The 12,081-nt window shown below is 35.3% G+C and overlaps 1 protein-coding gene across 2 annotated transcripts in view; it reads right to left on the bottom strand.

Moving 5' to 3' along the window:
- The window catches only part of PRKCQ (protein kinase C theta), a 188,903-nt gene that overhangs the window by 138,295 nt on the left and 38,527 nt on the right, over nucleotides 1-12,081 (bottom strand). Inside the window, exon 1 of one of the 2 annotated variants that reach the window (XM_051961550.1) lies at nucleotides 11,259-11,275. The exons of the other annotated variant lie outside the window; for it this stretch is intronic. The gene's annotated coding sequence lies outside the window, so the exon portion shown is untranslated. Of the gene's footprint in view, nucleotides 1-11,258; nucleotides 11,276-12,081 lie in introns of those variants that run through there. 2 annotated transcript variants of the gene reach the window in all.

Here is a 12,081-nt window from a genome sequence, read left to right as displayed (position 1 = left end):
CTAATTTTGTATTCTGAAAAAAAAACCTTCAGGGGTGGCCTTTATGATGCTGATCTTGAAAACAAAAGTGCAACACAGATGTTCCATACATCCTTTCATACAAAAATCCAAAGCAAGTTGCAAATGATCATTTATGAGTTTCCTACTCTTTGTGTCTGTCCACATAGAGAATCCTCCTCTCCTAGATTGCTCAACAAATTCCAATGTCTCCCTATCTTGAGGACCAAATATAAATTCCTTTTTTGGGCAATTTAATCATTACATGGTCCCTTTCTACCTTTCTTGTCCTCTTGCATTTTATTCCTTTTCAGGTATTCTATGAAGCAGCTATGAGTAGAGTGCTATTCCATCTCTCATCTCCATGGCTTGCACTGCTGTCCCTCATGTCTTCAATGTTCTTCCTTCTCATCCCCACTGCTTAGCTTTTCTAGCTTTCTTCATCATTCAGCTCAAATCTCATCCCCTAAATGAGATCCTTGCTGGTCATTCCTAACACCCAGATGTTAATGCAGGCATTACTCCCATCTATTTTATACATCTGTTTATTTATATGTTGTTTCCTCCATTAAAATGTAAGCTCCTTGAGGGCAGGGGCTGTTTCTGCTCCTACTTAATTCTTTATTCTTTATTCTCCTCTTCTTTATTCTGACATAACAAGAGCTTAATAAATGCTTTTTGACTTGATTCTGCCCAGAACAATAACCATCCAACTTTTCCCCCTTAGAATGTCTCACACAGAGGGTGATTTTCAATCAATGGTAGTAAATGTCATGGTGGCAGGAAAAACTCACTAATTCAACATTTAATAAATGCATGAAATGGCACTAGGGAAGAAAGTTAAGAGGCATTGTTACTCTCCTTCGAAAACTTACAATTGGGTTGAAAGATCTAAATCAGACTTGGGCAGCTAGATTGCACAGTGGATAGTAAGTATGTCGAGTCAGGAAGATTCTTCTCTCTGAGTTTAAATCCTCTGACACTTAACTGTTGGATAACCTTGGGTAAATCATTAATCTGGTTTTTATCTACAAAATGAGCCAGAGAAGGAAATGGCAAACCATTCCTGTATTTTTGCCAAAAAAGCTCCTAAATAGGGTTACAAAGAATCAGACATTGTTGTGCCACAGTTCTTTTATTGTCCTGACTCAGTTTCCCTAATTGTCCTGACTCAGATTGCCTAAATTGCCCTGACTCAGTTTCCCTAAATTGTCTTGCCTCAGTTCCTAATTGTTCTGCAATACCACCTCTCCCTTCTAATCATGATGATCAAATAAGGAGAAAGACCTTCTATCTTAGACATCATGATCCCAACCCCTTCCCTACCTATCAGAATGATTCCCTTGACCCTGTCCAAAGTGGATTGTTAGTCCCGTTCCTGCTCTCAGTCTACGGATTGACTCTGCCCCCGCCTCGGTTTACCTCTGTATCTGAATCATGTGTATATATGTCATTGAGAATTCACATTGTTTGCAGGATTCTTGGAGACAATTGTCTCCTTCAGCCCTGGATCATGGATCCATTGGTTCCAGTAAATCTCTCCCTTTCAAATAATATATTAAAAACTCTCTATCTTGCCTCAGTTTCTCTGGCATTACAATATGATGGAAAAAACAACAAAAATCTAATAACAGTTTGGACAAATGTGAAAAATAGGAGATGAGGCTGGAAAAGTAGGGTAGTGTCAGATTGTGGAGGGTTTTGGATGCTAGGCATAGTTTGAGCTTTACTCAGTAGACAGTTGGCAAAAACTGAAGTTTTTTGATCAGAGGAGTTGATGTGTGTTATACATGTGGTAATGTGAAGGATTAGAGTGTTTTGACTTCTCAAACCTTGAGGTACTTTCCCAACATTTTCCTCATTTATTCCCTCCTAGTCTTCAAGAATTGAAGTGAAACTATAATCATACTACTCTGCATGGCAAAGGAAATGGTGGTATCTGCCAGATGATGTATAGTTGTGGGTTTCTTGGAAGAAGCGAGAACTTGAGTGGAAGAAATGGTGTAGGAGGTTTAACAAAGTAAGAAAATTCAATTAAATTTAAATATATATTGAGAAATGTAAGCACGAAAGAATGGGAGGATTTCAACTTCAAAAATTCAAAAGTTAGAGAATAATTCTCTTGTTTACAAATACCCAGTTATTAGCCCATAATAACCAATCTTGGCCCATAATGAGAGATGAATTTGGGTTGACTTATTTCATGATTTTTTAATCAATCAACCAATGAACAAGTGTTTATTAAGCACTTAATATAATACGCTAGACATTGCACGAAGCACTGGGAATACAAAGAAAAAAAACCCCACGGTCTCATTGCCACTTGCTTTCACATAAGTATGAGGTCTCTCATAGAATGAGAAGTGATTGTAGGCAACTCATTTAACCACTCATTTTCTTCACCTGAAAAATGGGAGGGAGTTGGGCTTAACTTTTTTTTAAAGGTCCCTTTCAGTTTTAAATCTATGATGTTTTCACACACACACACACACACACGTATATCTATGTCTATCTACTTATCTTTAGGAATGGGACTCTCAGGGTTGCTATAGAAGGGAAAGTAAAAAGGGTAAGGGAAGAAGATATCTACGCTTTTATAGTATGACTATGGAGTCCTTTTTTTCATTTTGAGGCAAATGTGGTTAATTATTTGCTTAGGAGCACACAGCCAGTGATTGTCTGAGGCCACATTTAAGCTCAGGCCCTTCAGATGTGTGTTGGTGCTCTGTCCATTGCACTCCATAATCACCCCACTATGAACTCTTAAATGGGGCATCACTTCTTGCTGCCTTTTGTTTCATTCAGTGCAGTTTTATCTTCAGAACCTGGCACATAATGGGTGATTAATAAATAATTTCTAAAAGGATGGTTATCTGCTGATTTCTCTTTACTGAAAACTTTCCTAAGAAATCTGCCCCATGGAGAGAAACTTTGACAGGGGAATATGTTAAATCACAGATTAAAATCAAGTAAAAAGGGTAGTTCTATAGAAGAAAGAAAACTTGATCTATGATCACCATGATTGGGTATAAATGCAAAGAGTAGTGAGCTTTCTTGAAACTTGAAGGACATCTCTAACTTGGAGGACAACTCAGATCATTTTGTGAAAGAAATGTGTCATGTTACATCTCTTCACCCATTCTCACTCCTAATATTGTCTATTTCCTTAAATTTTTATGTTAAAATTCACATTACCAAGTTTCACAAACACAAAAAATCTCAGGGAAGCGGAGCCATGATTAAAGGGAGAAACTTGCCCAAGCTCTTCCCCAAACTCTCCAAATACTTTTAAATATTAACTCTAAACAAATTCCAGAGTGGCAGAACCCACAAAAAGATGGAGAGAAACACTTCTCCATTCCAAGACAATTTAGAAAGCTGACAGGAAAGACCTGGTACAATGCAACCCAGGTGACAGCAGCACAGATTAGATCCAATAAACTGGGAGCAAGCTTCAGGGTTAACTGAATCAGCAATTGCAGTGGCTGCTTGGAGCTCTCAGCCCACAGACTGTAAGGGGGATTGGACAAGGGGTAGCAGGAGGTTCACAAGTCCCTTTGCTGACACCAGGGAGAGGACTCTGTTGGGTCACAGTCCTGGGTCTTAGTTCCAGTCAAGAAGGAGCACTTTAACAGAGTTTGTGGTCACAGAGGGTAAGGGGACCTGGTCACAGTTCCAGGGTTGAAAATAGTGCATAGTATAGGAGAGTAGTAAACACACCTCTCCCTAGATCATATCACCTTGGAAAAGTCAAAAACTTACCTCTGAAAACAGCTGCATAAAAGCCCTTAATTTTTGGACAGTGCCCCCTCCATTTGGGGAGCAGAACTTCACGTTAACATAGAGTTACAAATCAAGAAATGCACTGAAAAACGAGCAAACAGAAAAATTTCTGACCAAAGAATTTTTATGGTGATAGGGAAGATCATTCTCTTCTTTCAGGTATGTGTTTTGAAGTCAAAATTCCTGCATCCAAAGCCTCAAAGGAAAACATATATTGGTTTCAGATCATAGAAGAACTCAAAAAGGATTTTAAAGATTAAGAGAGGTAGAAGAAAAATTTGAAAGAGAAATGAGAGTGAAAAAGAAACAACATCTTGGAAAAGGAAGTAACAAAACAAACAAACAAAAACACCTTAAAAATCTATTCTGATAAAAAGCCTATTCTGGCTAAATGGTAAAAGGCACAAAAATCAAATAAAGAAGAATGTCTTGCAAAGCAGAATAACCAAAAATTCACTGAAGAGAAGAACTTCTTAAAAAGTAAAATTAGTCAAATAGATAAAAAGATACAAAAATTCTGAAGAAATTAGTTCAGTAAAAGTCAGAATTGAGCAGGGGAAAGCTAATGACTTTATGAGACATTAAGAAACAATCAAATGAAATAAAAAAAATACAAGAAAATGTGAAATATTTCATTGTAAAAAACAACTAACGTGGATAACAGACCCAGAGAATTATTGGACTTCTTAAAGATTATGATAAAAAAGAGCCTAGATACCATCTTTCAAGAAATAATCAAATAAAATTGACCTGATATTTTAGCATCAAAGGATAAATATTGAAAGAATCCATCTTTCTCTTCCTGAGAGATCCCAAAATGAAAACTCCCAAGAATATTACAGCCAAATTTCAGACCTCCTGGATCAAAAAGAAAACACTTCAAGTAGCCAAAAAGAATCAATTCAAATATTGTGGAGCTGTAATCACAACACAAAATTCAGCAGCTTCTACATTAAAGGATTGGAGGGCTTAGAACATAATATTCTAGAGGGCAAATGACCTGAGATTACAACCAAGAGGCACCTACCCAGCAAAACTAAGTATAACCCTTTAGAGTCAAAAATGGAAATACAATGGAACAGAGGACTTTCAAACATTTCTGGTGAAAAGACCAGAGCTAAATAGAAAATTTGACTTTCAAATATAAGATGCAAAAGAAGTATAAAAATATAAACAGAAAAGAGAAATCATAAGGATAAGTATATACAATAAAGTAAAGAAAAGTAATAAGTAAAGTAAAGTTTTACATTTTTACAGAGGAAAATGATATTTATAACTCTTAAAAGCTTTCTCATTGTTGGGGCAGTTAGGTATATGCACAGACAAGAAAGCAGCAGTATATAAAAATCTAAAAAAAAAAATCTAAAAAATAAAATTAAGATATGAAAAAAAGAATGCACTGAAGGTAAAATAGGATAAATTATCTGATGTAAAAGAGGCTAAAAGATTTTATACAGGAAGAGAAAATGGGGGAAAAGCAGAGAGAGGAGCATACAAATTTTACTTTCACTGAAACTGGCTTATAGGTGGAATAATATACACTTTAAGTTAGTTGTAGAAATCTATCTTACCATACAGGAAAGTAAGAAGAAAAGGGGACAAGAGAAGACACAGAGAAACTGGTAGAAGACAGGGAAGTTTGGAGGAGATAAAACTCAAAAGCAAAACAATTTTGAAAATGAATAGGATAAAAGGAAAGAGTAGGAAAAACCGGGAAAATAGAATGGAGGGAAATATATAGTTGGTAATCATAATTGTAAAAAAAATTTTATAATGAGTTTTCCTGATGAAGACTTCATTTCTCAAACATATAAAACACTGAATCAAATTTATAGAAATAAAAGCCACTGTTCAATTGATAAATGGTCAAAGGATATGAATAGTTAGATAAAATAATCAAAGCAACTATAGCCATATAAAAATGCCCTAAATTATTACTGATGAGAGAAAAACAAATTAAAACAACCCTGAGCTATTACCTCACATCTGTCAGATTGGCTAATATCAAAGAAAAGGAAAATGACAAGTACTGGAGGAGATGTGGGAACATTAAAATAATAATGTATTATTGATGAAGTTGTATACTGATTCAACTATTAGAGACTAATTTGGAATTATATCCAAAGTGCTATAAAATAAATTTTGACCAAGCAAAACTACTACTAGGTCTGTATTCCAAAGAATTAAAAATCTAAAAGGAAGAAGACATGTATACAAAAATAATTGGGAAATGACTGAACAAATTGTTGCATATAACTATGATGGAAAACTATTGTGCTTTAAAGGAATAATGAGCAGTATGATCTCAGAAAAACCTGGAAAGATTCACATGAACTGATACAAAATAAAATGAGCTGTATCAGGAGAACATTATACCCAGTAACAGCAGTATGATGACCTACTATGAATTATTATGAGGCAATATCAGCAATATGATCCAATACAATTTTGTAAGACTTATGATGAAAGATCCTGCCCATCTTCAGAGCCTCATTGGACATCAAAGATTCTTTTTCTTTACTTTCATTTTCTTATGTCTTTTTTTTTGGTAATTTTTGTAAATCTTTCATAGAAAGGTTTACATGGAAATGTGTTTTGTGTAATTACACATGTATATCCTATATCAAATTGCTTACCTTCTCAATCGTGGGGAGGAGGAAGAAGAAAGCTGGAGAGAATATGCACCTCCAAATTTTGAATTAAAAGAATGTGCAAATTATATTTATGTAATTGGGAAAAATAATAAAATATTAAGTAAGATTTTAAAAAAAATTATGAGAAACATAAGGCAGTTCTGTTTTATATTTCTATATTACCACATAAACCCAGTTTGAATGATTGATTAACTGTGCCACATTCTTTCCGACCATTGAAGACATCAATGGAAGATTTTTTTTAAGTGCTTGCAATCCTAGACTTTACTGCTAAATGACCTGCTAATTGAGGGCAAATACAGGAGAAACACACAGGAAATGGTTTTTGGAAAGTAAGATCTGATTCATAAAGCTGAATGACTAATAATTTCAAGTTGGGTTCAGCAAAATTAAACACCCATGCTTGAGGAAAAAAAAAAAAACATTGTTTAAATGTAGATAAAACTTTAGAAAAGTGCCTGACACCTAAACCTTGAAGACTAGGAGATAACAAAACTGAACCCCAAGAAAATCAGGGGTAACTTCCTGGCTCTGCAACTTTTTGCACATATGATTACAGACAAGTCATTTATAGTGCTGAAAGAATTGGAGATAAATTACCTAGTACAACCCACGCATTTTGCAAATGAGACAAGCTCAGTGAAATTAGAATAACAACTCATCTTTATATAGAACTTTAAGATTTGCAAAGCACTCTTCCTATGATGACGAGGTAGATGGCATAGGTATTATCATCATCCTCATTTTAAAGATGAAAAAAGGAGAATCTGAGAAGTTGAGGTATTTGTACATTCCATAAGTATCAAAGAATGTGATGATAGATCAGCTGACTTGAAGTTCATTACTCTAACCACTAAGAAGCACTACCTTCATCTTTCCAAAATCATACAGGTAATAAGGAGCAGAATAAGGTTTTGAACTGAAGTCTTTAGACTCTAAAAACCAAAGACTTTTTCTATTTCTTCATTGAATCATACCTCTCTCCTCCAGCTGTAAAAATGGGGACCAGTATTATATACCTGTGATACCTGGCATGCAAGTTGTTAAGAAGATAAAGTAAGATTGGTGTAAAAATCAAAGCAGATGCCACTATTGTGGATATGTCTGTGACAATTTAATACAAGGATCCTTGTGGGATCAATCAGATTTTCATAATTCAGGAAATGGCTACCTGCTTTGAAGATTATTCCAGGTCTATGCATTCCCTTTTACTCCAGTTTGTCTATTTTTGCTAGTTCATGATTTATTGCTCCTTTAACCTTTAACAGTCATTTTCTTGTGGAAGATCATCAGGAGGAGGAGTCTCAAATGAATGACTAAAATAAGGTCTTATGATTGCCTATGGATTTTATGTGTTCAGGCTCTTTTCTTCTAGACCTTTGATTTTTATCTTAGGAGAGATCTCCTTGATGTGGAAATTATCTCTTCCACCAATTCAGATTTAGTTGTTCTGGAACTGAGTCTGAGACTTGAAGAGTTTTCTAGTCACTAAGAGATTAGGTATCTTAGTCAGTGTCATATAGCTAGGTGTAAAATTTGAACCTAAGACTTTGCTCCAAGATCCATCCTCTATCTACTACTCGATGCTATTTGTTCAGGCTACATGTTATCCCAATCCACAAATAGATCTTCCACAGGTAGTTATTTGCCCAATGGACTTAATTATTGCTCAAATTGAGTTTTAGCTGACATTTTAAATATTCTTAACTATAGCTGTTAAATTTTCCTCCTCTCCTTTCTCCTCCTTCCTCCTCCCCTTTCTCTTCCTTCCTCTTCATTTTTCCCTTTTCTCCTCCTTCCTCTTCCCTTCTCCTTTTTCTCCTCCTTTCTCCTCCCTTCTCCCTTTTCTCCTTCTTCCTCCTCCCTTCTCCCTTTTCTCCTTCTTCCTCCTCACTTCTCCCTTTTCTCCTTCTTCCTCCTCCCTTCTCCCTTTTCTCCTTCTCCCTTCTCCCTTTTCTCCTTCTTCCTCCTCCCTTCTCCCTTTTCTCCTTCTTCCTCCTCCCTTTATTCCTTCTTCCTCCTCCCTTCTCCCTTTTCTCTCCTTCCTCCTTGCTCCTCCTTTTTCTCTTCCTCCCTCCTCCCTTCTCTCCTTCCTCCCTTCTCTCCTTCTTTCTCCTCCCTTCTCCCTTTTCTCTCCCTTCCTCCTTGCTCCTCCTTTTTCTCTTCCTCCCTCCTCCCTTCTCTCCTTCTTCCTCCTCCCTTCTCCCTTTTCTCCCCCTTCCTCCCTCTTCCTCCCCTTCTTGGCAAAAGTATTAGAATAGTTTGCAATTTCACTCTCCAGCTCGGGTTTTTTTTTTTTTTTTAGGAAAAAATGGATTCAAACAGGGTGAAGCGATTTGCCCAGGTTATATATATAGCTAGTAAGTGTCTGAAGCTAGAGTCAAACTCATTAAGATGAGTTTTCTTGATTCCAGTCCTGGAATCAGCCACTAGCTGCCCTTAATTGCTTTCATTTAACTATTTTGCTTTACCACAAGAAAAGATTCAAAGATAGATAGGCGATAGTAACATACTCGGGGGAAAAACTGTGATGTGAAAACAAACAAAAAACCCCAATAAAATGTTCACTTAAATATTTTGAGATGGGAAATTCTATTTATTATTATTAATAGACCTTCCGTTTTCCTTTGTATCACTTAAGTACTTCAAAGATGAATAATTTCAAGCATAGAAGAAATCACTTCATCAATTCAAATCCCAAGAACATTTATTTGATGCTCCAAATCATTTATCATCAGGAGAGGACTAACCTTCTGGAGACCAGCCTCTCTTTAATTTGGTCTTTTGCAAATAATCATATATATATGTTCACCATTAGTCCTATGCTCAAAGCTGTGTTCTACTAATAAAGCATTCCAGGACGCAAGTTCTCCTCCATGCTACCATAAGGCACAAGAGAAGGCTTTTTGTGTGGGCTTTCTATGTCAAAAGTGTTTTTGAGACTTGGTTAAGTCAATAAATCAAAAGAACTTTGGGCTTAGAATAAAATATTCTGTTAAATGATTTGCCCAGAGACATATAATATATAATATATATTATATAAAAGAATATTAGCAAGGTTAAGAGAGTACTACAGAAGTACAAAATATTATCAAATAACGCATATCTTGTATATGTCATTTGAACGTTTTTGATGTTACATGATTTTGAAGTGAATTTCTTTCCTTACATTTAATATGCTTATAAGGACCTGGAGCAGTTTCTGAGATAAACCTTAATTTTTAAGCCCATTAATAATCTTAAACTCATCATAATCTTATAGCACAACTTATTCAACGATCTTAAAAGAAACATGGAAAAACCTGTAGAAGAAATGAAAAAAGAAATGAATAGGACCAAAAGATCATTGTATACAGAAACAGCAATGTTGTTTTATAAGAAGGAGTTTGAGGGAATAGGTCATTTTGATGGCTATAAATATCCAAATTATAAGGGCTATATGAAAAAAAAGACTATCAGAGAAAGAACTGATAAAAAAATTTGCATAGAATAGATTTACATATATTTGTATGCCTATGTGTATATGTAAATATATACATTTGTGTCCAATGGTAGCTATTTTTAGATAACTATTATATGTTTAAAAAGAATATCAAGTTGTAAACGATAGATTTGCAGTTTTGTAGGCAGTTATATTTATTATTATTGTTAATATTATACTATGTTATGGAAATGCTTTTCTTATTCCACAAACTAAAAATAAAATAAAGAAATGTTTTTTTAAAAAGACCATGTCCACTAACATACATTAAAATTTTTGATGTTGAGAGTATAGAATAATAGCTTGCCAAAATTTTGATAAATGCAAATGAATCTCAAAAAAAAAGAGAGGGATTAAAATGTTCTTTTTCAATACGAAGTTGATGCTACTGACTTAGACTGGGGATGTGCTTGGTCATGGGCTGTGAATTGGAACTGACCTATCCATACTTTCTCTTGTTTATTCCCTGCGGGCAGGTGCACAAAGATATGAAATGACTGCTGGAGGTGAGCAGGGCAGAGACTATTACCATACAACAGAACAAAGCTAACTGCTCTGTAATGTGACCGAAGTTGCTGAATCCATTAACCTTGGTTTCATTAGCATCATTTTTTAAAACCATGGTTATTTAGTTCAATCATCCACAGGTTATGAAAGCCATGTAAACATACTGTTTAATTATTTGGTTACTTGCAAAAAAAATTGGCTTTCAAAAAGCCATCTTTATTACAAGACAAGACCTCAAAAGCTCTTTCAAAGAAGTTATTGGCAAAACAATTTTCCTCAAGCTCTCAGGTTTCTGAAAACCTGTAAAAGCATCCTTGAGAAATTGACACCATCCACTTAAAGCTTTTGTCAGTCTATTCTGAATTAACCTAATGACTTCAACTGGAGCTCTCCAGGGTCTTTACATTTTTTACTACTGCATTTATAATTAACAATGGATCTGATCTGATCTTCTTGGTTTGCCAGGATGAATGCATTTGTCTCCAGCTAATAAATTACTCAATTAGGAAAAATCAACTAACTTCTGAAATAGATGTATCCATTGAGAATCAGAGGCAATTATCTTTAGATTTTTGCAGGTATAAAAAGGAATGTGGAAAAATCAGTACGGGGACATAGAGGCCTACCATTGTTCCCTTTCCTAAACCTTCCTTGTAGCTGCCCCTTTAGTTATATGGGATATCTTCAGTCTCCTGAATTCCCTTAAAAGCACCAAGTTAAAGGAAATTTGCTTATTGGATTACATTAGCTAGTGGATTGCATCCCCAGAGGATACCTAAACTAAAGGCTAAATAGACAATATTCTCCATATTTATTCTTAAAATCCTTTGTCTTACCTCTATGATTAAGTTGAGTTGATGAATGGTCCCCCATCTGTAAAATGAAATAATGGCACATTGACTGGGCAGGCATCTATAATTCATAGATAAACTAGTAGCAGAATAAGTCATGTAAACTTGGACTGCTGCTCTAACCTTGGATATTCCTTCCTTCTGATGATGAATAATGATTTGCACATAAAAGAACTGTTGTTTATCATTCATTCTCAAATTAGACCAATGGCTTCAGGAAGGTGATGTCTTGACTTATAAGTGAATTCGATTTAAACGAGGCAAGGTTATACAAAAAAACTAACTTAGAGGTTTTGTAGCTTCCCGGAGGTCACCCAACTAGTATGCATTTGCTCAAGTTTTATAACTCACAAGTGACAAGTCAAGACTAGAACTCAGTTTTCAGATTATTATTTTTTGCACTCTTTCTAATGCATTGTGTTAGTATCACTGGTGGAGAACCAAGAAAAGGTCACAGATCGCAATTAGCCCATATGCTTACATGACTTCAATCAATCAATCAATAAGCCTTTTAGTAGATACCTACCCTATGGGAGACCCTGTCATTGGGCTTGTGGAGAAATAAATGCTCAAAAAGACTCATGAAAATTTTAAGAAGTAGGAATGTAAAGTGTGCAGGTTCTAACAGATTAGAGTAGAGCTATTCATATAATGGCAAGATTTAGGGCACTAGGTTTGCTAATGGTTCCTCCCCCTTTAGTCTTAACTGTTGAGGGAATTGGAGCTCTTTTCCAAGTAATCAGATAAATTTGAATTTCAAATGTTGAAACCCAAGGGAAAATTTTTGTTCTTCAAAGAAGTGGCTTCT

Source organism: Antechinus flavipes, chromosome 5 (assembly GCF_016432865.1).
Source record: "Antechinus flavipes isolate AdamAnt ecotype Samford, QLD, Australia chromosome 5, AdamAnt_v2, whole genome shotgun sequence".
Classification (NCBI taxonomy): Eukaryota; Metazoa; Chordata; class Mammalia; order Dasyuromorphia; family Dasyuridae; genus Antechinus; species Antechinus flavipes.
Note: the sequence above shows the minus strand (reverse complement) of the source record. Positions and strands in the feature narration are given on the sequence as shown.